This window comes from Neopsephotus bourkii, unplaced genomic scaffold (genome assembly GCF_033783945.1).
Source record: "Neopsephotus bourkii isolate Nb327-2 ecotype Australia unplaced genomic scaffold, CSIRO-AGI_Nbou_v1 NB_1735, whole genome shotgun sequence".
Classification (NCBI taxonomy): domain Eukaryota; kingdom Metazoa; phylum Chordata; class Aves; order Psittaciformes; family Psittacidae; genus Neopsephotus; species Neopsephotus bourkii.
Window position 1 is genome coordinate 547,558 of NW_026902209.1, and position 27,991 is coordinate 575,548.

Below are 27,991 nucleotides of genomic sequence, written 5' to 3' on the forward strand. Positions count from 1 at the left end.
GGCCGCTGCCTGCCTCCAAAGAGCAGCTGCTCACTGCCTCAGCATCTTGGTTTGCTTTCTTCCTTTCCACTTGGGAAGCTCCTTTTAACTGCTGCCCCCGTGCTTTCACCGCTGCTGTGTGCTGTTTGATGTGCTGCTCCAGCTTCTTTTCCCAGCAGGATCTAAGTAAACACGGTAACATCATTCCAGTTGCTCTGTATTCGTCGGCCCTTCTGTTCCCAGTTTCAAGTGTTACAGCTCATTTCTGCCCAAAAGGATTCCAGACACAGGGAGCAAAATGAGGACATGCTGTGGCCCTGCCTTTGCTCACGTGCACGCGGTGGGGTGCGTGCCATGTGGGGGTCTGGCCCTGTCCCACGCTGGCTCGCACGCTTGCAGGGATCTATGGAATTAGTTTGTTGTTGATGCCACACCACATCCCACACCTCCCTCAGTGCAGAAGCGCGATGGTGCTCTGGGGGGAGCTGAGGGTTTGGTAGCTCCACAGACTGGATTTGATGGGTCCTCGGCCCGGCTGCTGTGGGATCTGGAAGGCTTTGAGGGAAGGAGGCAGTGCAATGGCAAAGGACAAAAGGAGAGGAGTGCAGTGATTCAAGGGGGGATGCCGAGCCGGTTCAGCACAAGCAGTGGGTGCGATGGAAGCATGATGCCAAAACAGGAATCTGAAGGGACGGAGGTGCCCCAGGGCAGGAGGCTGAGCCTGTTTGACTGTCCTGCTTTAGAGGTAAGATCATGTTGGGCAGCAGAAGTACAAAAGGAGTGCTGCGGGGCAGCGCTCTCCAGTGCAGAGGGACATCCACACAGGAGGAGAGCCAGTGCAACAGCAGGGCTCAAGTACAGTGGCTGCTAAATACTGGATTCACTGCACTTGTACTTGACCTGTCTGGCCATAGCCCTGGTACCCGCAACTGCCCCTCTTCCATATTACAAGACAGTGTAATCTAGTGTATTTTCCCTTAAAGCTGATTAAATATTTCCTTGACTTCCAGGCATCTGTTATGAGCTATGTTCTGAGATTACAGCTCGAACACACTTGTGTAGTTGGTCCAGTTACAGCCTCATACAAAGATAGTTCAGAGTGAAGCAAACCAGCACAGCTTGCACTCATTTCGAGCTTTCCCCATAGACATTAAAAGACACTAAAGAGAAAAAAGCCCTGAAACTCAGTTTGAATACATTCAAAAACCAGCCCCAGCCCCATTTTACAGGCTCTAAAACCTGTTCGTACATAAACCCTCAGAAAGAGGAATGATTTCAAGCGTTTTCAGGTATTTTCCAGCCCTGCTGACAGACTCAAACAACTGAGACAAGTGTAAATTCAGGCTCTGGGCTGAGCCTGTCAAGGTGAGGCCATCAGGACCAGAGGTGCTGAGTTTCTGGCCAGCCCCTGGCTCACACTCCCTGTGTTCAGATGATACAGAGCTACAATAACATCATTGGCTTATTATTAAAACTAATTATTGCTAATACATTAGGAATTGCTTTAGGAGCATGCCTGGAAGCTGGATGTTGCACTATACATGAAGAAGCCAATGCATGTAGCTCAGGGACAAGTCCTGAAGCACTAGTGAGTCTCCTTTAAAAGGTTTTGGGTTTTGCTTAATAAGCCTGGAATTTAGTTGCCCTCTTATTTCTCCTTTAACCACAATGCTTCTTTACTGGGCTGCAAGATTTCTTTACTTGATAGGATAGCAAAAATGAAATGAATACTTTCATAATGACAAAATAAATGGAAGTCATCAGTTGCATTATATGGCAACAGCTTCAGCACTCACCTTGAAGCTTCACCCTTTACTTCCAGCATCCATTCTTCCACTGTCTGAGGTGTACGGTCCTGTTTCTCAGCTCTCTTGTTCATGGTGTGGTAACTGATGTTAGCAGGTGCATAGGGTGCATCTTTGGGTACCTACAGCAAAATAGAATGGTAACACATTATCTGGAGATGGCAGCGATTAAAACCTGGTTGCACATTGAATTCAAAGCCTGGTGAAGGCTGCAGTGATGGCTGGTGCACAGTGACCACTGGAAGCACTGTGGCTGGCGCTAGGCTGCTGGGCTCTGGGGACACACGGGTGGGAAGACAGTTCCCATGTGTGTTCCCACTTGTCACACAGCAGGAACAGGCTTTCATTGCTGTACAAAGCTTTAATAGAGAGCCCAGGGAATCAAACCCCAAAGCTGTGAGAAGGCTGGGCTGGAGCACCTTGAGTTTTAGTACAGTAACACCGGTGCTGTGGAGCACAGTGACTATGCTCATGAGCACTGCTGCGGCTACACTGGCTGAAGTCAGAATCCTACAACTCAGCTCTGCATCTTCTACTTCTGTGTGTTATTGCTTTAAATTAAGCTGCCACTTGGTGCTAAGCTGGTTAAGTGTTAACCAGGTTAAGTGTAACTTGGGGCAAACTGCTCTAGTGGAAGGTGTCCCTGCCCATGGCAGGGGTTGGAACTGGAGGAGCTTTAAGGTCCCTTCCAAACCCTTCTCTACGATCCACAGATGAAATGCAGTATGTATTTTGTATTTATTTACAAGGGTCTTGCTTCCCTCAGACCTGGGAATAAAAACCAGATAAACCAAATCCTTTGAAATGGTTTAAATGCAGGTCAATGGTGATGCTTTACACAAGCTCCTGCCATAAAGTGAGACACTTAAAAATGCTTCTTAATGCCTTAAGAACAACCCCCCCCCCCCAGCCCAGAGCAGCACCCACCCTCCTGTGGGGGGGCAGGAACGCCAGAATGTATAGCTATATGTTCAACATAGAATACTGCATTAGCAGTAACTGGGAATGCAGCACGGTCTATCATCCAGCTTCTGCCCTGTCGCTTTTTTCTCGGTAGGTATGTGTTTGCCTTGAGAGCTTGATCTCATATTACTGAAGAACAGGAAACCACCATTCCAGCATGAACAATGTGAGAACTGGAGTATTTAGGGTTAAACAAAGGAGTATGCTCTGTAATACTCAAGGGATATGAAAACTGCTCCTAACAAGATGATGGGAGAACAGAGAAATACTGTACATATGAGAGCGAAAAGCAAAGACAGTGACTGAAGGTGTGGGAGCGTGGTGCAAAGCTGTTGGTTGAGGGCTCCAGCACAGGCAGCAGCAGCAGCAGCCGCAGCCGTGCAGGGCTGGTGTGTGGTCCCATGGAGCCATCCCATGCTCAGCCTGTGTGCACGCAAGCATCTGCCATCAACACCCCTTCAGTCCACACAGCATCCCTTCCATACACACGGGTTGCCATCACTGGGTATGTGCATCGCATCACTCTATGTACCTAATATGCTCTTTTGGCTTGTTTTGTTTTTAAAGAAGAGAAGACATTTACAGGAGAAACTCAAGCACTGTCAGTGGGGGAGCACAGCCTTCTCCACATTCATAGAGTCACAGAACAGTTTGGGTTGGAAGAGAGCCTCAAAGCTCACCAAGTCCAACCCCTTGCAATGAGCTGGGTCTTCCACTAAGTCAGGTTGTTGAAAACCACATCCATCCTTGAATGTCTCCAGGGAAAGCACATCCACTAACTGTGGACAACCCATGCCAGTGTTTTACCACCTTCATTGTACAGGAGTTCTTCCTCACATCCAGCCTGAATCTCCCTCTTTTAGTTTAAAACCATCACCCCTCAGCCTATGGCAGCAGGACCTGCTGAAAAGTCTCTCTCCACCTTTCTTATAGGCCCCTTTTAAGTATTGAAAGGCTGTAATAAGGTCTCCCTGGAGACTTCTCCAGGCTGAACAAACCCAACCCCTATTTATTTATGTGGGAACATGGAAGCAAAATCTGTAAATGCATCAGGTAAAAGCATACTTGTTCCTTCTCTTGTCAGTCAAAACTCAGTTCTGTTCTATGCCAACTGGATCTCTGTGGTCCTAAAAATAACCAGCTGGGTTGGCAAAACAAAGCCCTTCCTGCACAGAGAAAGCAGAGTGCAAAGCCTCAGCGGGAGAAGAGAACACCCCGGGAGCTGTTATCCATTGGGAAGGCTCCCAGGGCTTCAGCAGAAGCCCAGGGAGCCAGTTTCCAGTGCAAACCAATCCAGCCTGACCCCGTATTCAGATGTGGCCCTGGCTGATCAGAGCAGAAAGAGACATTTCTCTCACAACCTGCTCCTGCAGCACGCACGCATAAAACCCACCCTGCAAACCCCTTCCTGCACCCCAGAGAAACTTTGCTTTGGCTTTACTGTTGTGGCAGGACTGGCCAAGACGTTGTCACAGATGGAAGCATTACATTGATGTATCTCTAACTTCCAGGGCGATAAGGGCAGCAGTGAACAATCACAGGCTAGAAGAATCAGGTTAAAATGTGTGGTAACCTAGAGCTGGGTAACAACTGCACTGAAGATCACAGAATCCCAGCCTGTTTGTGCTGAAGGGACCTCAAAGCTCCTCCAGCTCCAACCCCTGCCATGGCAGGGACCCCTTCCACTGGAGCAGCTTGCTCCAAGCCCCTGTGTCCAACCTGGCCTTGAGCACTGCCAGGGATGGGGCAGCCACAGCTTCTCTGGGCACCCTGTGCCAGCGCCTCAGCACCCTCACAGGGAAGAACCAATGAACTGTGACACTAAACCTGTACAAATTCCTTGTTACCACTGAGCGATGGGATTCATTTTCATTTTAAAGCTGCTGACATCTCACAGAATATTGGGAATCTTCCTACGCTTCCAGGGTTAGGAGAAGCATGTTCAGCAGCCATGAAGCTGAGACACAAGAATTCCTCACAGCAAGAGAAACGCTCCCTGAGCATCCCAAGCTCCCTCAGGGATCATCTCGAACTGCCTTACTCAGTGTCTTTGCTACAGTTGGTTTTCACACCACAGCATTGGAAGGATCGTGTGCATCCATTTTTAGCACCTCATCTCTTGCAGTGCTGCACTATGAGGAATGAGTCTAATGGCAAAGCCAACACGACAGGAGGGGTTGGATTTTAGATTTACTATTTTGTTACTCTGGAGAGAAAACTTCTCAGGCCTTTCACACAGGCTCAGGAAGAACCAGAAGCGAGGTCCCTCCTCCCCTATGCCCTTCCATACCCATATGTTTACAAATCCCTGCAGGAACCAGCAAATCCAGCCGACTTCCCAGTCAGTTTGGCAGCGGCTGCACCGCACAGTGGAGGCGTTTGGTGATTTCAGACTCCCATTTCTACACACGCTCTCCTGTTCCAACGCCTCTGAGAGCCGCTTACTGGAGCCACCACAGATTTCCAACAGCATCGTGAAGGATCAGTGACTCCCACACTGCACATGGGCTCCTGCAGGAGCCCCGGTCCACGCGGGAATGTGAGATAGGGTCAGCAAAGCCATCGCTGAGGGGATGCTGCTTCGAGTGCTGCATTCCTCCCTTTAAGTTTTCAATTTGAATGCATGGAGTACATGGAAAATAAATCAAAGGCTACCATTGGTGGATTGGGGTTCCCATGTCCTACCTTGCTGGTCTCTATACCATATCTGCCTTTGTAGGTAAGAATCTAAACGCTTCTCTTCTTTCTTCCCTCAGCTTTGCCTGGCTGCACCATTCCCAAAGCATTTCTTTACCGCTGAAAAGGTGAATTTGTGTCAGACTTCTAAAGCCATCACTTTAGGAGGTCGACGTTATTACTCTTGAGATGATACTTATTAGACATACTGATTCCTAACAAAGAGAAACAGAACACCAGGGACCTCTTCATGAAGCATTAACTTCATGAGCTAATGCTTAAAGATGAGAACTGTGAAGACCCACCCTCACTTCCCAGTTCAGTGGAGGGAAATAGCAGGAAAGAGCAGGACACAGATCCCAATTAGAGCCATGCAGAGCAATGAAATGACTGGTAGCAAGCACTCAGCTCATCTCTGGGCTATAGACTAAACATGGTGAGCTTCAATAATGAGTAGAGCTGAGTGAACATAAAGAAGTAGTAGACAGTTGTACCACAAATAGTTCTACTGGATCACATAATCTGACCCATCGTATTTTTAGGGTGCATCAGTTAAGGTCTCATTAATACCTACTCATTATATCTATTCATTAATATCTACTCTCATTCTGAATGTCCAAAGTGATTCTCCTGCATTTCAGTACCAAGTGTCAGGCTACTCCTCCTTGTACTGCCACTCTGGCACATAAACAGGTCAATCCCCTTCATTGCCATTGTTACAGGCACTGTCCTTAAGTCTGCCCAGTATTTGCCCCTTGACCTCTATATTCTGTCTGGAACTGCCCACAGAGCTAAGGACTGCTCACACTGGAGGCCAACGAGAAGCTGAACAAACACCGCCTTTGTGTCCGCATCTCACCTGGGGTGGGTAAGGGGCAGGATAAAAGAGCCACACTTCAGAGGAAGGGCAGGTTGTGGCAGATAAAGCTCAGCCCTGTTCCCAATGGTCCCTCTATGCTGTGCACACACTGGATAAGGAACTGGCAGGAGAAGCCTGCTCATGCTCACTAGCCCTGGCTCACTGCCCTGTCACCAGCACCTAGGTACACCTCTTAGGACCAGCAGCATTCCCTGCCTGGCTGGAAGGGAACAGGAGACAAGAATTCCCTGGCTCTGCTCCTCTCCTGGTGCCAGAATGCCCAGGAAGAACCCCAGCTCACCAGATGTAACCCGAATCACTGTAATGCAGAGGTCCAGCTCCTGTGCCCCAGATCAAGGGCATCAGCCTTGCACAGCACAGCTAGCTGGTGCTTCCAGAGTGCCACCGAGGGGCGCTTGTTCTGTAAGAGGAATTCCAGAGCTCCAGAGAGAAAAGAGAAAAGGTGTTAAGATGCTCCAAATGAGGGCTACCGCTGCCTCATTTCTTGGGTCTCCCCCGGAGTAAGTGGCCCGATGTCTGAAGAGCAGTCCAAGTGTAGGCACAAAGTGGGGAAGCACGCAGAGATGAGCGAGTGCTTGTAGCCAAATGTGTTCAATCCGCACGCTTTTTATACCCTGGATGTCTCACATCTTTATTATGTGGTAGGCAGAGTTTGCCCTCTAGCTGCAGCCTTCTGTCAGCAAAGCTGAAGTCGAATTTAAGCTTCCATGGAATGTAACGTGTGGATTAACTGGAATGGGTTTATTTTCTCTCAGACAGAATAGGAATGCATGGAGTTCCGTGGCTGAGCAGGTAAGAAGCCTGGTCAGTCACCTTTCTGCTGCCTTGGGGCACTGCACTCTGCAAGGAAAGCCACTCCCTATTCCCACTTATAGTGAAAGATACTTGCAATCCTTTCCTTATGGACAGTAGAGGAGGGGATTATTAAGCAGCAAAGTCACAGCTTTGAAGACAGTGATGCTGTGATACTTGGTTTTTCCTTTAGTCAAATAAAGCTCATTCCTTCTTCAGCTCCTCTGCTGCTGAGCTGCACTTCTCCGCTCGCTTCACCTGCAGAGGCCTGTCAGAGGGCAGAGGCTCAGTAAGTGCATCTCTTTGGGTGGTTTCTGCTCCTTTTCAAATGAACACTTTGGTGTTGCTCACTGAATGCTACGAAGAAAAGCAGGCACAGTTAATGATGGGGACATACACAGCCACAATGCTGGGTTTAGCTACCGGTGATCCTGCTTACGAGCAGCACTGTTCTATTTCCATATAACCATTAAAGTATTGAAAGTAAAAGCCTTTTTTAAGTAATTTACCAAATAAATTACTTCATAACCCACTGCAAGCCTGAGGCTGCATTGTGAGGGGAAATACTAAGCACAAACCACAAATTCTGCAAGGTTTTCCATCCTGTTGATACTCCAAACCCCCAAAACCCCTAAACTGTGAGCACTTGAGGTGTGGGGCACACAGTCAGACAGACTGTGCCCCATGTCCTTGTCCCAGGCCCAGCAGTGAGCACGGAGCACACAGGTAGGAGGGGAGAAGCTCCCAGATCAGTGGATCTGATGCCTGGAGCGTTCCCCTGCCTCTGCCCCCCTAATTCAGCACCTGGCTTCTGCTACTGACTTCCAGTGCTTCGTGTTCCTGGGTGGCATCAGAGAGGTGGAGGCAGGGAACACAAAAGAATGAAGAGAAAGAGAGAAAGCAAGAAAGCAAACTCCACGTAAATGTCAAAACCCCTTCTCTGTTCCCGTCTGAAATGAGAAACCTCCTCAGGTCACTGATGCTTCAATAAAGCCAGTCAGCTCCAGCTTAGTGAAAACTGCTGAGAGAAACGATTTGTAAGCACCAGTAAAAATGTTTGTGAATATTGGGGGACACAAATCCTTGCTATCATGGGAAATATTGATAAAATAAAGTTACGAACGTTTCCCGTGTGTTTATTCTCTCCTTTACACAAAAGTTACTTCCCAAATAGAGTTTGCGTTATTGCAAGACGTGACAAAGCAAGCATCTGATAGATGCTTTGCATGCAAACATAAAGGAATTGAATGTATTACCTTGTATTTATACGTAGTTATTTATCACACTGCATATACTAGAAATGAAAAAGTACCTGCAGGATGCTGCAGCCCTTTGTTATTCTGTATTATGGAATTCTATATTTCAGGGGAATGAATCTGGACATTCAAGGGGCCAATTATCAAAATCGAAAACCAAGTAAATGAGAAGATATAAAAGTTTGATAGTGGGTTTTAATATTTAAAATAATAGAAAATACAAGAGTTGGGTCCGTACTCTCCGTACTTCTGTCACAAGTCGCATTTACCCCTCACACACCCACCGCACAGTGCGTGCAGGGATGCACTTGAACTGCTTCGGTATTTCCCAGTGGAAGCACAGAGCCTGCAGCACTTGCAGGACCCTCATGGTGCTCCCCAGCATGGGGGGGTTCAGTCACGGGCCGGTGCCGCTGGGTGCGGGCAGAGCTGCGCCTTCTGCCGGAGCCTGCCCCGTGCTGCGCTGTGCCCTGGGCTGCACCCGCACGGCCTCAGCAGGCAGCTCCTCCTTCTCCTCCCTGTGATTCCTGCCCGCAGCCCCGGAACCGCCGCCTCTCCTCGCTTGGCCGCCCCTGGGACAAACCCCGGCTGCGCTGCAGCAGCTCACTGGGCTCAGCTCCGCGGCCGGCGGCGCCCCTGCAGGGGTTGAAGGGAGAGGGCTGCAGTCCCGCATCCCCGTTCCCGGGGGTTAAGCCCAGCGCAGTGCTCAGATGGTGCCAGTCAATCAATCCAACAGAAGTGGAACTCGCTGGTCTTTTTTTCCTTTAACACATATTCTATGCTCAAAGATTTCTCCCAAAGTTTGAAGCCATCTGTGCTCTGTAAGACACCAGCAGGCTGCGGATGGATGTGAGCAGAGCAGGGCCTCCTTTGCACGGGTAATTCATGTACCTTGTACCTCAGGAAACTTCACCCAGCTTCTTACCAGTTCTCTACCCTGCAGAAGCTGATCCAACTCCCATCAGTTTTGCTAAGTGCTCAGTACTTGACCTGAGGTTTCTGGAGAGGGGCTTGGGACAAGGGCCTGTAGGGACAGGCCAAGGGGAATGGCTTGAACCTGCCCGAGGGGAGACTGAGCTGAGCTCTTAGGCAGAAGCTCTTCCCTGTGAGGGTGCTGAGGCGCTGGCACAGGGTGCCCAGAGAAGCTGTGGCTGCCCCATCCCTGGCAGTGCTCAAGGCCAGGTTGGACACAGGGGCTTGGAGCAAGCTGCTCCAGTGGAAGGGGTCCCTGCCCGTGGCAGGGGTTGGAGCTGGAGGAGCTTTGAGGTCCCTTCCAACACAAACCAGGCTGGGATTCTGTGACTTATACTGAGCTTAAGAGCCACTTGTCCTCGACACCCTGCACAAATCACGGGCTCACAGCAGCGTCCACAGCCTGATTCCCTGCAGGTCCCTTGTTGTCTTTCTCCTATCTGCCACCCCATCTGGGGCTTGCCCATTATCCATCTGCAGCCTACCACAGACATCAGCAAGGATTAGATGTGGCCTGTCAATGTGTGAATGACAGGGAACTCTGAACCAGAGTAGGACACCAAAGGGGAAAATCCCAGCTTTGCACTGGGATCTCTGCACTGAGGGTAAAAATAGAGTCCCACAATGCATGTGCATACAGGACTGAGTTTAGGCTGCATACAGCCCTCACTTTTTCTCTCACTTTGTTTTTCTGGAGCATTTATAGGCTGCCAGTGTAGATTTGGGTATAAATAAGTATTACATGAACTGTGTATGACTGAATTAAAGACAAGAGTACTCTGCATGATGAATAGGAGTTAAAAATATGTTCCATGTATCAGAGGAAGTGAAAATGCAAAGCAAACAGATACAATAATCATTAACATACTACAAGGGCCCAAATGCAATCTGTGAGTCAAAACAGGAAATAGCTCTTAACATAATCAATTCAAATATGTAATGTGATGCAATGGCAACAACCAAAGTAGTGATGAAAGCTCCAGCACATCCTGCATTCCATGCCAGCTGGCATCTCAGTTTAGACAAATCTACCTTTATTATACTGTTAGAGGTATTAATCTTCACACACAACTGAACTTACTCAGTGATCTTTCATATTTACATGACAATGATCAATTCTAGGGTGTACCTACACTGCATACAAAGTGACTTCTACTTATTGGTTATGGAGGCTTGTGTCTAAGTCATTCAGGCACCCAGAGCAGAGCCAAGCTTAGCAATAGGTGACTGGCAGAGAGCTCCTCCACCTTTTGGGGCAGGTCTGTACCTACCTGTGTACCTATGCAACAGCTACATCTGTCACAGCTCCTCACCTCCACTGCAGTGTTGGGAGATGCTGAGTTGCACAAAGGTTTGGTTCCATAGACTCAGGAGGTTCCCTGACTCCTAGAGAAGAAACACCCTGGATTTCATCTTCCTCTCGCATTTTAGAGAGAAAGCATTCTTGCAAGGCACATTCTGTTATCTTCTCTGCATGAAGTATGTATATACTACTTCTTACACACTGCCCGCATCCAACATGAACAGATGGGCCATGTGGGAGGGAGCAAAAAACTCCTGCATATCACAGAAGGTTCCCAAACTTCATGTGCATGCCCACAGATTCTAACTATTAAAGTCCATGGGATTATTCTTCTTTAAATACACCACTATCTAAGCTAACATTAAACAAAGCACCACAAGTTACAATGCTATTCCAGAGCAGCATTATACTTGTTTTGTCATTCTGATCCACTGTGTTGGAGCTATGCAGAACAGAACAGAGCACAATCCCACATCCTTGTGCAGACATAAATCAGCAGGGAAAATGCTTTTGATTTGCTATTTTGAAGGCTCCTAACCAAGCCCCGGTGATGTTCAAGACTGCACTGCTGAAGGGGAGTTAAAAACCAAACCAAACCAGTGGTGTGTTCCCAGTGCACTGCATGGTTGGATGGAAAGGAAGCAGGTAACAAGCATGAGTGACCTTGGAAAACCAGCTGTGCCCACAGGAGCCCACAGCCCTGTCACACAGCCCTCTGCTGCTTGCCAAACCAGCCTCTCACCCCAACACTACCTGAGCAGAGATCAGCTGTAATGAGTGCTGGATTGCTGGGCCAGGAGAGAAAGAGAGCTCTGAAAGCTACCACTGCCTCACCTCCCACCGAGGGAGAAAGGGAGAAGGGCAGACAGGTGAGCATCAGAGTGCACATCTTCAGAAGCAAAATCCAGAGCTCTTTCATTGCATCAGCCAACATCTGGTGTTGGAAGGGACCTTAAAGCTCCTCCAGCTCCAACCCCTGCCACAGGCAGGGACCCCTTCCACTGGAGCAGCTTGCTCCAAGCCCCTGTGTCCAACCTGGCCTTGAGCACTGCCAGGGATGGGGCAGCCACAGCTTCTCTGGGCACCCTGTGCCAGCGCCTCAGCACCCTCACAGGGAAGAGCTTCTGCCTAAGAGCTCAGCTCAGTCTCCCCTCGGGCAGGTTCAAGCCATTCCCCTTGGCCTGTCCCTACAGGCCCTTGACAAAAGTCCACTAATACGGAAGAAAAGATACAAACACTGAGCACAGATGATGCAGACAAAACTTACCTATATAGAAAAATGCAGTGCTGGCTCTCAAGTCATGCTCACATGGTGAAATCTGAAGGGAAATAGTGCAAATGAAGCCACACTACTGGGATATCATTTGTCCCAGACTAAGACTAATAAACAAGGTCTTAAACCCCTGACAATAATCATGTGAGGTTCTGGAACTGCTCACTATTCCCTTCAATGACACCATGCATGGACCTGAGGATAATCAAAACATATATAGTCATTATCTTTACATCAGTATTTTGACTTCATTTCAGTGTCATGGTATTTGGAGCTGACATTTTCCTATCTTACCACATTACTTAGCACTTCAAGCTGCTCATTCATGCCCTGAATTTACTGCATCCCTTTAATGATATCACATTTTAACACCACCAATTCCAGTCGGATGCTAATGGTACCCAGGGTAATTAGCCTTCATTACAGGAAAGCTTAAGTATGAGAAGAGGTCTTCTGTGGGAACATGCCCAGTATTTCTATTATTAATGACTTCTGGAATCTATCAGACCATAAATAATACAAATTATGTTGTATCTTTTCCTCCCTTCTGACAACTTCTTAATTTTACCCTCCTGATGTGAATTTATAACTGTGATACTGGAACAAAAAAAGGAGGAAGTGTGATAAAGGGCAAGCTGTGTCTTTGAGGAACATGGGCTCAAACCCAGGACCAAAGAACAGAAAACACTGTCAGACTCCTGGAGTGTGGATGAACATTTATTCTGTAAGCCAGGTACTGGCAGTGCTCAAGGCCAGGTTGGACACAGGGGCTTGGAGCAAGCTGCTCCAGTGGAAGGGGTCCCTGCCTGTGGCAGGGGTTGGAGCTGGGTGAGATTTAAGGTCCTTTCCAACACAAACCAGGCTGGGATTCTGTGACACCCATTAGTGAAGAGCCACCAGGAAAGCACCGCTTTGTTCACACTGTTCTCAAAACAAATCACAGTAAGTGCACACAAAGACACCTCCAACATACCTGAAGTGGCTGGCTCCATGCAGGGTAGGTTTCCTTCCCAAAATGCTGAAGAAAGGACAGGATGGGTTTTAATCCCTTTTGTTGACCTCTTTAGGAGGAAATTCAAGGAGACAATGTCTCAGATTCAGGGCTGTCAGCAAAGTCAAGTGTCCTGTGGAAAAGTCATGGTTTAGCAAACACAGAACCATGGAACAGCCCAGGTTGGAAAGGACCTTGATGATCATCAGGCCCAACCTTTGAGCATTTGGCAAGGTGGGTGAGTTTGCAGTGTTCAAGGCCAGGTTGGACACAGGAGCTTGGAGGAAGCTGCTCCAGTGGAATTTGTCCCTGCCTGTGGCAGGGGTTGGAGCTGGATGAGTTTTAAGGTCCCTTCCAACCCAAACCATTCTATGTCGAGGATGATGAACCGCAGTGACAGTCACATTAATTGAGTCAAAGGGAATGACTGGTAAGCACTGTGCCTGTGATTTCTAAGATAATGACCCTTATTGCACATGCAAACACTATATACCGCCTTAAATTATGTATTTGGCCAAGTCTAGTGATTTTTAGTTTCCCAATGTTTTTATATATGCACAGTGTCGCTGATACTGCCTTACCTAAGATTATTCCCGAATTGCACTTTCTAGTGCATTGTTCTGATTTTCTACTTCTTGAAATCACTGGGTCTACCTCACTTCTCACCCCCAGCCCCTCTGGGTGACAATGGACAGAGGATAACTCTCTGGCCTCCCAAGGGCCACACACACCTCATCAACTGCCCAGCCTCCCGCTTAGCTCATAGAATCCTAGAATCACGGGGTAGGTTGAGCTGGAAGGTACCCCCATGCTCATCCAGTCCAACCCCATGACCAAGACATGTGCAGCACCGGTGACACGTGTGACGAGGAGCTGCCAGGGTGGTGGGAGCCATCCCTCACGTTCCACCTGCTGCCGAGGGAACACCAAACGCACAGAATCCTGCCAGGATCGGAGTCGTGCTCATGAGTTGTGTTTATACATATTTGTCAATTCTGTTTCCCAGATGTAAACCAGAATTTGCCCTTTTCCCTCCCTATCAGGGCTGGCAGAATTAAGCAAGGCTTTCACTCGATCTTGCTTCAGCCGAGAACACAACCGTTGAAATCTGTTCAATCCCTCTAGCAGCAGCGGGCCACTCTCCAGAAGGACGGTAATAACCACATTTCGCCCTGACATTTTAACATGACACATGGTTTATAATGATGTATTTAGGGAGTGCAGCACTGAAACCGCACCGAGATTCGGGATTTCATGATGGTTTCACATTGCATTACTGGAGTCACACTTCCAATCTGCATTCACAGCCTGATCCGCTCGCTCTCCGCAGGCTGCCTGCTTCACGTTCTGCCGGTGCCGAAGCGCTTCGCTCATTACGCTATGAAATAGCGTGTTTGCTCTTTTAAAGTGCTCCTGGAAAACCTGACTTGCGGAAATGACAAATACATTACTAAGCACAGCCATTTGATTGTAAATTAGCAGCAATTAAAGCTGAAAGGAGTGTTACAAAACAAACGTTCCCGTGCGATTAACAACCCTTTGACGTTCCTGCTCTGGAAATGTCAGCTCCTGCAACACTCACAGAGTGCACTTGAGAAAATCCAACCCAGCCTGAGCCAACGGAGCAGCTCGGGGGGCTCCGGGGACCACAAAGCAGTTTTCCAAGCATCAGGATGGGGACAGTGCTGGATCCTTCTGGGTCCGTGCCCTTGGAAGGGAGCCTTGAAGCTCAGGCACAAATGGGTTCTTCACATCAAGGAGCTACCAGGTACAACGTGCTCCATGCAAAGCTACACAGCTACACAGAGAACTCACAGCGCCATCCTGCTACCACCACGGGATGCAGGTTTGTTCCAGTTCCGCCGGAATGGAGAACACACACACCTAAAACTGACTTCAACTGCATCCTGATTTCCCCTTGTTGAGCTGTATTTTTGATCAGCCACAGGCCAAGAGCTGACTTGTAGCTTACCAGTAGTGCAAGAAAACCTGCATCTTGCCATCCCACACCAACAAAGGTCCTTACTGGAGAGGTAAGGCAATCTCAGCCCTGATCTCAAGGCCACTCAACGCTTGTTCTTTTCCTCACAGACCAGAGCTAGAACTGCAACTCTCACATTTTAAGCAGGATTATTACTTTGAAGTCGCTAAAGCTGAACTCCAACTGAGGACCAATGAACACCAGAACAGCCTGAATGGTTACTCTGGAACTGTGCTCAAGGTACACCTGAGCTGAGAGAGAGGAACTGAGCGGGACTGAAGACATCATTTGCTGCAATCCCTGGGGAAAGACTGATGAGTTTGCGTGCCCCACACACATACCACACAATAGGCTGGAACCAGACATACCGCTTTACTGTGAGCTAAGGTTCTGAGGGAGCAATGCAGAATGGGCCTGCCAATGTCCGATGGAAGGGCGAGAGTTCTGGAGAGAGGTTGGAAAAGAGGAATTACCTGGTGCCAGAGAGCAAGGCAGTTCATACACCAAGGAACATCCCAGGCAGGCAGACTGGCCAAGAGAAACAAGCAAAAGGCATAAGGGAGGAAATACCTGCCTACAAACTAAAGGTACAACAGCCCAGCAGTGCTGTGTGCCTGAATCATGCTACGGAGTAACAACAGGGCTTGGAAGTGAAAATCCATGTTTATTGCACAGAGAGGAAATATGCTGTTGTGTAATTATTGCTGTTGGCTTTGTAAAGAAATATACCCACAGAGCTCATATATGGCCCTGGGGGTATTTACAAGCTGTGTAGATGTGGCACTTAATGACATGGGTTAGTGCTGGCCTTGGCAATGCTGGGGAATGCTTGGACTGGATGAGCTTAAAGGTCTTTTCCAACCTAAATGCTTCTATGGTTGTACAAACAAGCATTCCTAGGGCTCTCCACAATGGGACTGACTGTTGTCAGCCTGGCACCAGTGACAAGGGATGCTGAGCTTTGGAGGGTTAGCAAAGTGACTGTGTTCTAAGAGTCTCCATGCACAAGTTTGCTAAGTGAGCTACAATTACCAGGATGCCTTCTCATACAGCCGTGATTCACAGATTAGAAAATGACTTCAAATAATCATAAACCACAAACACAGCAATGGAAGAGCTCCATTACTAACAAGTGGGAATGGCTTTGAAAATGCACCTTGTAAAGAACTCTTTGGGAATACAATTAGATTTGAAGTCGCTCAGCATGAAGAAACCAAATCTATTTTTAAACAGAAATGATCAAAATGAATCACGCAGATGACTTCAGGGCTGGAAAAACGACTTCGTTGTTTTATCTTGCTGAAAACCACTCGGGTTTGAAGATGATCCAACTGCAGTGGGGGAGCTGCACGGGCCATGCAGCCGCAGCTCGTGCTTCACTCGCATGGATGGTGGATGGGCAACGCTCCCTTTCCACAGCCTTTCCATCATTTACTCACCTTTGAAACTGCATCACCCACTGAGATCCTCACGCTGTAGAATCGTTCCTAGCTCCTGCTAAAGAACTCTAAGGTAGGTGCAGCCATAAAATCACGCAGCTCCCATGCAATGCTGTCTTTAGCACCTTGGGCAGTTTTGTAACACTTCTCATGCCCACTTTACAGCAGGGCAAACTGAGGCATGGGCAGCCCTGTGGTGTGTCCAAAGCCAGGAAATGCTCACGAGTTCTCCAGCAAGCCACTGGCAGTCCTGGGAATAGAAAAGCTGTATCCCAAGTCCCCACAGCACTGCCCAACAGTGCTCAGTACACGAGTTTGAGATCATTTCCTGAACCGTGTGGTCTGACAATGAGATTTTCACCTTTGCTGATTAAAGTCAGGCCATGTGATAACCAGGGGAGCCAGAAGAAATGCTCCAGGAACAGCCACAGGTGAACCAAAGCTGGTTTGGGCCATTCAGGCTTCTGCTCCCCTTGCAAAGCCCTTTCATGCCTTGGACAGGTACCTTTGAACAACAGGTTCACTGAACAAAGGCCAGCGCTGCAGACTCATTCCAGATCTCGATGAAAAGCACTCCCCTAGGCATGCAGACTAACAGCTGAGACAGCGATCATGGACCATCCTCCAGCTCACCTGGGTTTACATTGCAACCTTTCTGCTTGGTATTGATGGTACCAGCATCACAGAAGGGGTGTTCTACTGGCAACAAGAGAAGGGATCACGGAGCAGGTGCTGCAGGCCAGACTAATTTAAGCCAGAGCTGATGCTGCCAGCATCAGCTCCTACTCTGTTTCTTATAGAGGAGGTTACGATGGCAAGTGTGCAGACAAGAAGGCAAGAGGCAAGGGTAGGAGGAGGAGTGGGCTGGGAATTAGCTCATGAAACACGATTTTGTCAGAAGCAGCAATCCTGTCAAAACATGGGTGTTGTGTAAAAACACAGGGGATCCTCACAACCCCTCGCTGTGTCACAGGCACAACTCCCAGGTTTCCTCCCAGCATACCAGGGGATTGCTTGGTTCTCCCCTCAGCTCCCTGTGATGGGAGAGCCCTGCAGTGCTGGCTGCTGACACATGCAGGGGCCCTGAGCCCTGACCAGCACAGCTCCACCGCAGGGAAATGAGCAGCTTCAGTAACTGGGGTTAGGGCAGCCCTGTCCATTTCATGGCCCACCCTCTGCTGAGGCCCCAATCCCTGTGCTGGACCAAGTCTTACACTGTCCACTACATTAGGAGTCATGCCTGAAGCAGCTCAGCTGCTGTGGGGCAGAGGGGACTCAGTTCTAAAATCACACACATATATATATACACATATACACATTTATCTGTATCTACTATATGGGGGCAATTGTGGTATATAGAACTACAAGGGGATGTAAAGGCTCTGCCGAGGGAACACACCATCCAAAGTAAAGGCATGTGGTAGGACAGCATCACACTAGTTCAACGGAGAAGGCTCAGGGAGACCTCTGAGCAGTCTTCCAGTGCCTAAAGGGGCTCCAGGAAACCTGGAGAGGGGCTTGGACAAGGGCCTGTAGGGCCAGGCCAAGGGGAATGGCTTGAACCTGCCCGAGGGGAGACTGAGCTGAGCTCTTAGGCAGAAGCTCTTCCCTGTGAGGGTGCTGAGGCGCTGGCACAGGGTGCCCAGAGAAGCTGTGGCTGCCCCATCCCTGGCAGTGCTCAAGGCCAGGTTGGACACAGGGGCTTGGAGCAAGCTGCTCCAGTGGAAGGGGTCCCTGCCTGTGGCAGGGGTTGGAGCTGGGTGAGTTTTAAGGTCCCTTCCAAGCCACCCTGTGACTCCCTGAATGCAGTGAGTCTGATGCAGGATGCTGTTAGACATCCCACAGTGGGTGTGTGTGACTGCTGAAGGCACACGGTGCTGGCAGCGCTCCGCAGAGCTGGCAGTGCCAAGGGGCCTGGCCTGGCCCACCCTGCACAGCCAGGGTACCGCTGCCTCCCTCAGCACGAGCTCTGGGCAGCGCGGCCGCGGGCAGCCTCTCCCTGTGCCTCCATCCATCTGTCACCACGGCACTGCTGCCCTCACACCCCTGCCGGGCTCTGCACCAGTGCCCGTCTCTTGAACACGCCTCCGGCGCAGCGGGAGCGCTGGCATCTCTTTGTCAGTACCCTTCATGGGAGAGCCAGCAGAAATGTCACATAGGGCAGGAATTCCCCATTCCAGCACCAGTCTGGGAAACCTGCAGTGATCAAAGCACTGCAGCAGAGGAGTGTCCTGGTTTTGGGTCTGTCCAGAAAACAGCTCCCACAAAGCAAGTTTTACTGCAGAAGGGCCAGCATAGCAGTGGCTCACTCTGAGAGACTCGAGGATGTTTAAATCAGCAAACAGCACTTTTTTGATGCATTACCACTCAGCTTGAGGTAGAAAGAGCAGAGTTATTGCAGTAGCAGGCTCCCTCATGTGAAGCAGGAATAGAACAGTGAACACCCTCAGTCCTTCCCATGCCTGGGCTACCAGCCATTGCTCCCCAGCAGATGGGTGGGCAGCAGCACAGCTGCAGGGAACACCAAGTCCCGCACCAGTTTGAGGCCACTTCCCTGCATGCTTTGATCCCCTGTTCAAAGCTCGTCTTCAAATATTCTTCCAGGAGATAAACTCCACAGGAACGAGCCCTGCTTCAGGATGCCACTGACAGCTAACCAGCCCCGCAGAGCTGGCACTGTGTGTGAATGAGGAAGCAGCCTCTGAACTAGAGCGGTCAGCTGAAGCAAGCAGCGCCTCATAGAGCTGGAGGGTGCCTGGGCTGGAAGCCTTGAAATGAGACCAGTCCCGAGTGCTCCAGGATCACTGCTGGTGGGAAGCAGGGGGGTCAGTACTGCATGTGCAGGGCCAGCACGGCTGTGGGGCAGGGACGCTTACTGATGTGCCTGGTTGCTTCCTAATGCACTGCCCAAGGAGCAGGAGAGGTCCCACTTGTACAGCACTATGAACAGCAAAGCTTCGTTAAAATCACAGTGTGACAGTGCTTGGGAACGCTCCTGGGCCTTAGACGATGACTGCATCACTAAAGGGTCCCTTCCAACCATTCTGTGAGTCTGTGATTCTATGTCTAACACCCAAGATATGGTTTTAACTTCAGTTTTACTCAAGGAAACAATACTGAACGTTTCTGACTACAGCACTACAATAAAATGTTCCCCTCTTATCAGTGAAGGCAATCATTATGAATAAGTCATTTATTTTCCTGTCTCATAGCACATGCTCGTGGTAAATTAAAACCATTCTTTCCATAAGTATCAAAGTATTTTAAAGTCTAACCACAGAATTAAACACTATGAGCCAAAAAATGTCTTTGGTATCTTCAAACCAGGAGTGAGCACTTCCCGAGCTCTGCAGGTAGCTCTTTTATGGGATTCCTCTCTAAGAGCAGGTTTTCAATTGCCTCTTCAATAAACCAGAGAAGAGGCTGGAAGAGCAAAGTTCATTTAATTAAATACAAACACAAGAACAGTTTTGCTCCTTAATTGTTTCCTTGCTTTTGTTCCCTACTACAGGAAGGGCTCCTCAGGCAAATCCACACTTCCCCATGGCTAACATCAGTGCTGGAAAATGGCACACCCCAAAGCTTTCTGGAACAGCCATCTGAAGCTGGCATTTATGCCCATTTATTATGCAACTACTTCAATATTTAGCATTTGATCTTCCCCTGCAAAGCCTGCTTATCACTTTAAAGTCTGATACTGACTGCTCCAATTATAAACACATCATTTCCAGTTGTTTATCGTCTTGCTGAGCTTCAGCTGTTTGGGTTGTTGAGTGCATTCCTCAGGCTAAATTTGAGCTAAAACTACTCAGCCATTCTTGATAATGAGATTAGAAAGGAATATGCCCTACTTGTACTTCATTGCATCAGCTTCTTTCTTTGCGAAGCTCCAGTGTTCCTATTCTTGGGTGCAGCCGAGGAGCTTGGCACGGGTCACGTACGACATTCATGGCATTTATGTCCCACACAAGATAATATTTTCTTGATATAGCTGAAAATCTGTTAACATTTAGACAAATCCTGAGCTTCTGAGAAAATGTCAGCACGCCCCTGCTCAAAAACAATGGCATTGTCAGGGAAATGCTGGAGCTGCTGAATACACCCTTGTTTGAAGGTCTCCGATGGGAACTTCTGGGCACTGCACGTTCAGGATGCAGGGATGCCTAATCCATGCGAAGGGAGACACTAACACCCAGGCAGCTCTGAAACAGGAACTACACAGACTCCCCACTTCCCTATCTCCTCATTTCTGACTGCTTCATTTTGCCATCTTGACAGCACTCTTGTAAACAGCCTTGAATATCCAGCAACAAACCGGCTCAGACGGTGTTCTATAGGCATGGTGCTGGCTTGATTTACTGCTGCTGCAGTTGGACTTGTTTACTGCTAAAATACAGCAAAACAAACGAGAAGAGAGCTCCGTAGTGTCTGTCACAATATTTCTTTACCTCCAGGAAGAAAACCAAACCAAACCAAACCATTCTGGCAGCTTTTCAGCACCGGATTCACATTTGTGGCAGTATTTGAAGACATCTCAATTCAGTCAAGAAACGCGAGCGCTGGGTGCACGTTTGCCTGTCTGCAGTGGAGTCTTCAGCTGCACTTAGAGGAAAAAGTGATTTCAGACTCTGAACTCAAACTGCCCCACATTTAGAGGCATCCTGGTGTGCAGGGACAGCCCTGCTGCCTCAGGGCAGACTGGTACAGCTTAGAGCAGCTCCAGTGCCTAAAGGGGCTGCAGGAAACCTGGAGAGGGGCTTGGGACAAGGGCCTGAGGGACAGGCCGAGGGGAATGGCTTGAACCTGCCTGAGGGGAGACTGAGCTGAGCTCTTAGGCAGAAGCTCTTCCCTGTGAGGGTGCTGAGGCGCTGGCACAGGGTGCCCAGAGAAGCTGTGGCTGCCCCATCCCTGGCAGTGCTCAAGGCCAGGTTGGACACAGGGGCTTGGAGCAAGCTGCTCCAGTGGAAGGGGTCCCTGCCCGTGGCAGGGGTTGGAGCTGGAGGAGCTTTAAGGTCCCTTCCAACACAAACCAGGCTGGGATTCTGTGTACATGCCCATGGCTGATCCCTGTCCAGCCACACATCCAGATCACACAGGGATTTGTGGAGAGCAGAGTATCAGAGCAGCACTTTCCCTACGTGCACACCAGGCCAGACACTGTTTCCAACATTTTCCAACATTTTTGTTTGATCTGAAGACACTCTACTCATAACAGCTATTAAAATCAATGAAAGGCTCATGAACTGCTTGAATGGTCAACCCATCGGGCCCCAGACTAGCAGTGTTTCATTGAGATTAAAACTACGCTTCAGGCTGCTTCCAGAAAAGCATACCCCAAGAATTAGCAAACATCTTAAAATACAGCTTATGCCCCCACACAAAATAAGGATAAAATGTGAGGAAGTAACATTCAGTGAATATTTCTTATGGAGCTGCTGCCTGGAGTCAGTGTAAACCTACAGACAAGATAAAGCGTGACACATGCAGGGACTGATGACTGACACGTTATGTTGGAGGAAGATGCACACAGAGAATGTCTTCATCTCAGAGAACCTCAACCACTCATGCAATGGTGATGACAGCATTCTAATACAGTTTGTAAATTGTATCAGTCCTGTCCAATTGAATTCAGGAAAGCTGTATTTAGAAGATGTGCAAACATCATTAAACTTGACATTTTCTAGCTGTTTGTAGAGGTATAAATTTCGTTTACTGTATTTTTGTAATCACAAGTTGAATATATCATGATTCACAAACAAGAGATCTTCAAATACCTTTAGGCACCTTGTTTCAGGCACAAGATGCCATGAAACTGTTGGGGGTTTCAAAATGCTGGAACATATCCTGGTCAAGGGTTGCCTCCTCCTCCTCACACAGAAAGGTTGCTTTCAGAAGCACAGCTGTAAACTGGGTTGGTATTCTAACTTCCAGTAAGAAAGTCATTCCTCTGTTGCTGTTCATTACCATGCATTGTCGTTTGTGGTCTTCCGCTTCTGGAGTGAGGAGCAGGGAAGTGTCCAAGGACATGAAAAAAGCCTGGTGGGAAGTTAGCTTTGGTGATCATGGTGATGTGGGAGCACTTCCAGGGTCACCGCAACATGGTGTACTTCTCTCCCTGCATGCTCCATCTGAATCACTGACAGCCAAATAACCCTTCCAGCAGGTAACACCGTGGCAGACAACCAGCACAAACAGACTAACAGGTAACTGTCCTTCATTGTCACTGAGGAGTGACACGAGGTTTGTAACTGTGGCCCCCATTTCCACCTCACCCACACCACTAGTCACTTACAGGTAATTAAAATGGAACTGGGGCAAAACCTCAGTGGGAAGACAACCAGGCCTTGCCTTTTAAGGGTCAGAGGGTGTACAGATCCACTGTGTAATATTAATTGGGCCTTTCAGTTCATGTGGGCTTTAGCAAACACAATTAAGCCTCTTTACCGCTCGCCTGCACTGAGGCCAACGTCAAACAAATGCATGTGAAAGTCTGACTGTTACAATGAAATTACAGTAGGGGAAATAGAAGACAAATACAATTGTTATTACATTATCTGTCTGACCAATGATCTTACCTGCGGAAACCGATTCCAGGGGGAAGAGCTTTAATCTCGTTATAGCAGACATCCAGCCAAACAAGATGTGGCAGCTTTTGAAACAGATCCTCGGGAAGCGTGGATATGACATTTCCTTCCAGATGAAGGTACTGGGCGAAAACCAGAAACATGTTTTACATCCAGAAGGAGAGGGGCTGTTCCTTGGCATGCGACATCGCATGTGAAAACTGTGAACTGCTCTCTGTTGTTGTGGAAGGAACGCTGCTAAAGGGGATTAAAGGATACACAACTATGAATTACACAGGGAGCAGTTTATTTAAGGACTTTTTGTTAAAGAACCCAGGATTAAAGATCATAGCTAAGAACCTGTGGCTTTTCCACTCATCTGGCCCTTAACTGCACTGTGCTACACTTAAATCAAGGGGTGAACTACTCATAACAACTAATTCACCTTTATGTTGGGCAATCTGTACATTTCCTCAGTAAGATGCTTAATATTCTTTTCTGCTGACATTGAGAGTGCTTGAAGATGAGAGCAGAGACTCCTCAGCAGCCTTGCTGATCTCTTCTGATGAATCAGAAACAGGAGAACGTCTCTTGTTCAGATGCTGATCTCCCAGATTGTCACCACTGCTGTAAAGCTCTTCAGAATCGCTGTCATCCATCCATCAGCAAGCCTGGAATCCCGGCTCAGGAATCCAAAGGCACCAGGTGAAGGCAAGTCCTGAGCTGGGAAAAAACAACGTATTTTGGAATGGGAGCATACACAAAGCAACTTGCTGTTTATATTATTAATTTGCAGATCATCCCCGCTGATGTGTATGATACAAACCAGTCAGTTGGTCACTTTCATATATGTATATACTTACACCAATGATACAAGGAACTTGTGAATGCCCCATCCCTGGCAGCGTTCAAGGCAAGGCTGGACAGAGCTTGGAGCAAGCTGCTCCAGTGGAAGGTGTCCCTGCCCATGGCAGGGGTTGGAGCTGGAGGAGCTTTAAGGTCCCTTCCAACCCAAACCAGTCTGAGTCTGTGATTCATCAGGATCACAGAAACATCTGGGTTGGGAAAGACCCATGAAGTGTTCCCCAGCACTGCCCAGGCCACCACTGCCCCATGGCACTGAGGCCTCGTCCCCACGGGGTGTGAACACTTGCAGGGCCGGTGCCTGCAGCCCTGCCCTGGGCAGCCTGTTCCAATGCCTGAGCACCCTCTGGGGCAGGAATTGTTCCTCAGCTCCATCTAAACCTGCCCTGGTGCAGCTTGAGGCCGGTTCCTCTTGTCCCATCCCTTGTTCCTTGGGAGCAGAGCCCAGTCCCCAGATAATAGGCATGTGAAGTCACAGGAAATAACAAGTATCTCCAGCCAGGCTTTGGGGCCACATTGCCACACACTGTGTCGTATGCAACCTTGGGAGAAGCACTGACACACACATACACAGTGAATCACAGAATCGGCACAGAATCCCAGCCTGGTTTGTGTTAAGGGGACCTCGAAGCTCCTCCAGTTCCACCCCCTGCCACGGGCAGGGACCCCTTCCCCTGGCAGGTGTGCAAGGCGCTGAAGGATGCAGGTGCCACCACGGTCTCGGCTCTGTCACCCGCGATGGGTCAGAGCCGTCCCCAGCGCAGCCGCACAGCACCCGCCCGTGCCGAGGACATGGGAGCCGCGTCCCCACGGAGCAGCGCTCGGCCGCTCCTCAGCCGGGGCTCCCGCAGGCCCCGGCGCCCCGAGCCGGCGGCAGCTGCGTCCGTGCTGCTCCCAGCTCCGCCTGCAGCCGTCCCTGGGCGCCCTCCGCCGCTCCGCAGCCAGCAGGCGGCACCCCGGGCCGGGGCAGGGCCGGCTCCGGGCGCAGGCGCGGTCCCGGTCCCCGTCCCCGTCCCCATCCCCGTCCCCGCTCAGGCCGTTCCATCGCCCGGCCGCGTCTCCGCGGCACCGGGCAGCGCCGCCGCACCGGGCATGGGCACGGGCACGGGCACAGCGCGGGGCCTCCGGGGACAGCGGGGCAGGGGCGCGCTGAGCGGCACCGCGAGCATCGCCCCTCGGGGCCGTGGTGTCCGCTCCCTCGGGCAGGAACCTGGCGGGGCAGGGAGGCGTCCCCAGCCCAGGCAATGGGGGCTGGAGCTGCGTGAGCTCTGAAGGCCCTTCCAACCCAAACCCCTCCGTGGGTCCGGAGCCCGCACCCACCATCTCCTCACCCCAGCCCGCACCCACCATCCCCTCACCCAACCCAAACCCCCCCGTGGTTCCGGAGCCCGCACCCACCATCCCCTCAGCCCAGCCCGCACCCACCATCCCCTCAGCCCAGCCCGCACCCACCATCCCCTCAGCCCAACCCGCACCCACCATCCCCTCACCCCAGCCCGCACCCACCATCCCTTCACCCCAGCCCGCACCCACCATCCCCTCACCCCAGCCCGCACCCACCATCCCCTCACCCCAGCCCGCACCCACCATCCCCTCACCCAGCCCAAACCCCCCCGTGGGTCCGGAGCCCGCACCCACCATCTCCTCACCCCAGCCCGCACCCACCATCCCCTCACCCCAGCCCGCACCCACCATCCCCTCACCCCAGCCCGCACCCACCATCCCCTCACCCCAGCCCGCACCCACCATCCCCTCACCCCGGCTCTGCTGCCAGGTTTGGGGGCACATCCGCAGCACAAGGAGTGACCCAGCCCTCCCAGGGAAACCATCCCCGCATGGCAGCGCCATCAGCGCCGTCGCTGGAGCAGCCGCGGCCCCGCAGAGGCTCTGCACAGTGGGGTGAATAACACTGAGAGTAGCCAGGGGTCACACCAGCTGAAATAAAACACGTTCTTAATTAGCAAGATGGTAGAAACCCATTACTGAGACACGAGGAGTGCTTAATCTCACAAACCCAGATAATGACGTTCCCAGTGACCTGACCAAGTGTGATCAGCAGCACTGGAAGGGTTTTAAATACACAAAACTAATTTTAGAATTTAGATAATGATTTTTTTTTTTTTTTTTTTCCTGGCTTATACCCTGCTTATTAAAGTAAATGAGAAAAGAAAGCTATTTTAGAGGAATTTCTTTAGAAACTGTTTCCTTACGGAATTATTATTTATTTGTAGAAGAGAAACTGACCCAGTTTATTACAGTGTGTAACCTCAAATGCACATTGCACTCTGTAGGAAAAAGGATCTTGCTGACTGCTGGAACTGCCACATGGCAAAACACAAACCACACAGCCTTGGCAATAGCATTTTGGGGCAAACAGGTGATGTTCTTGTTAGATGCCATGTCCACGGAGTGCCCTCTGTAGCAAGCACAGCTGGAGGCTGGAGCATCTCGAGCTGCCAGAGATGCTGCATTAGTGCAAAGCTTTGATTCCACTGGGTTTAGAATTGTTCCCACCTTGTCTTGGTTGAACAATCCATCACTCAGGAGCTCCTGACCCGCACAGGCCATGCAGCCAGGAGCCCCCTGAGCCTTGGAACCTCCATCTTATAGCAAGTCTCTGAATCTGGAGAGAGAATCCCGTTGTCCTGCAGGGGCCTGCGGTGCTGCTGTGTTCACGGGAACAGTTGGCTCACATGAGGAACTAAACAGGCCTAAATCTTCACATGTGCTTTGTCACAGGGCCATGAGCTTCTGAAAGCACAGCATAACCTGGGCACAATAAGACCAAGCACCTATCCCTCACTTGAACGCATCTGCACTTTGGAAACCCAGATCCCACTCACAAGGCTGTTCCTGCTTCTTGTAAGAGAGAGCAGGTACAAGGGGTAATGTTATTATGCTTTTCCTGGAACAGATTTTCTTTGAGGCTACTGAAGTGCTTCAATCCTAATTATGGGCAATATTTATGAGCCAGAGGGCAAGGTTTCTGAAGGCTAAAACTGGATCAGTGGCGAAGCTGTACTGAAGTATTGTTGGCACTTGTTTATGCAAACCCCATGATACTTCGGATAATTTTATTTAAGATAATACATTAAGATTGAAACCAATTACATCATTCCCTCAATTAAAGAGAGAATTATTTCAGCTGGGTTTGATCTCAGCACTCTGTTTAGAACTCTCTAGTACAACAGTAATAGAGAAACAGTTCCATGGCCACTTCACGGAGAGCAAGTGATCTGGAAAGATACCCAACTTAGGGAATCATCTTAGAACAGCCTTACAGCGTTGCTTGTCAAATCTCATTGTCCAGTTTGGCCTCCTCATGAAGCTGGAGTCCTTGGCACCACCAGCACAGTGACACAGACCACTTCTTCAACGTGACAGTATCTAGGCAGACTTCATCCTGATGAGAAGGCAAGAAGAAAGAATAGACTGGCAATCAATAAACAGGTTCATTTTACTTTTAGCAAGCTGGAGTTCTGGGTTTCAGTCACAGAGCAGCAGCCAGAATGGCATCCCACTGCACACACCACTGTCAGGTTGGTCACTGTGTTCTCAGGTTGCTGACAGCACTTGTCACCAGGGACTATTGCACGTATCAGTGCCACCAGTGCTCCTCCTCAGCACTGCAGGTTGATGTGGGTGGCTGAATGAAAGGTGCCAGAGACCCTCACGCAGAGGAACTGTTGGATCATGCACTCCAAGCTCCAGAGAGGAGTGCTCAGCTTCCCTGCCCCACTACTGGTTCAGGTTAGCAGGCACCTGCGTTACACCAGTTTAACTCCATTTGACTTCAGGTAAGTTAGGAAGCAAAGTTATTCCTCATCTTTCTAAAGTAAGAGCTGTTAAATAATACCAGAAATGTCATTGCTTTCTATATAAAACCACTCTCTGTACCATTATAAGGCTTTTAATACTCCCATAAGTGAACAAACTGATTTTACTCTAAGAGTGCGTCTTATGAAAATATACTAACATATGTTCCTAATTTCCTAATGAAACATTTGGTTAACCTAAATAAATAAATAACATAAGCAGGAAAGTGAACAGACATGTAAACAAAAGGAGGCAGAAGTCACTATAAATTCAGGGCTGAATTGCTCAAACAGCACCAGAAACAAATCAACAGAAACCATTGCAGAATAGAGCAAATCAAGCAGGATATCTAATTTAGGCTGTAAAAGGCTAAACCGACCCACGCAAATGAATTAGGACAGACTTACCTGCCAGCTTAGGAGGAAGAATGATCAGGGG

The 27,991-nt window shown here is 49.4% G+C and overlaps 1 protein-coding gene and 1 long non-coding RNA gene across 2 annotated transcripts in view; one reads left to right on the forward strand and one right to left on the reverse strand.

Moving 5' to 3' along the window:
• BNIP3 (BCL2 interacting protein 3) overlaps positions 1-27,991 on the forward strand; it is a 237,499-nt gene that overhangs the window by 12,487 nt on the left and 197,021 nt on the right. The window lies entirely within an intron of this gene.
• LOC133224880 (uncharacterized) lies at positions 15-27,980 on the reverse strand. Its single transcript, XR_009728963.1, has 8 exons — positions 27,961-27,980; positions 27,019-27,140; positions 23,319-23,596; positions 22,886-23,016; positions 12,873-13,023; positions 5,450-5,543; positions 1,776-1,906; positions 15-161 (listed from the first exon to the last, which is right to left on the reverse strand). It is a non-coding gene; the product is annotated as an uncharacterized LOC133224880 (long non-coding RNA).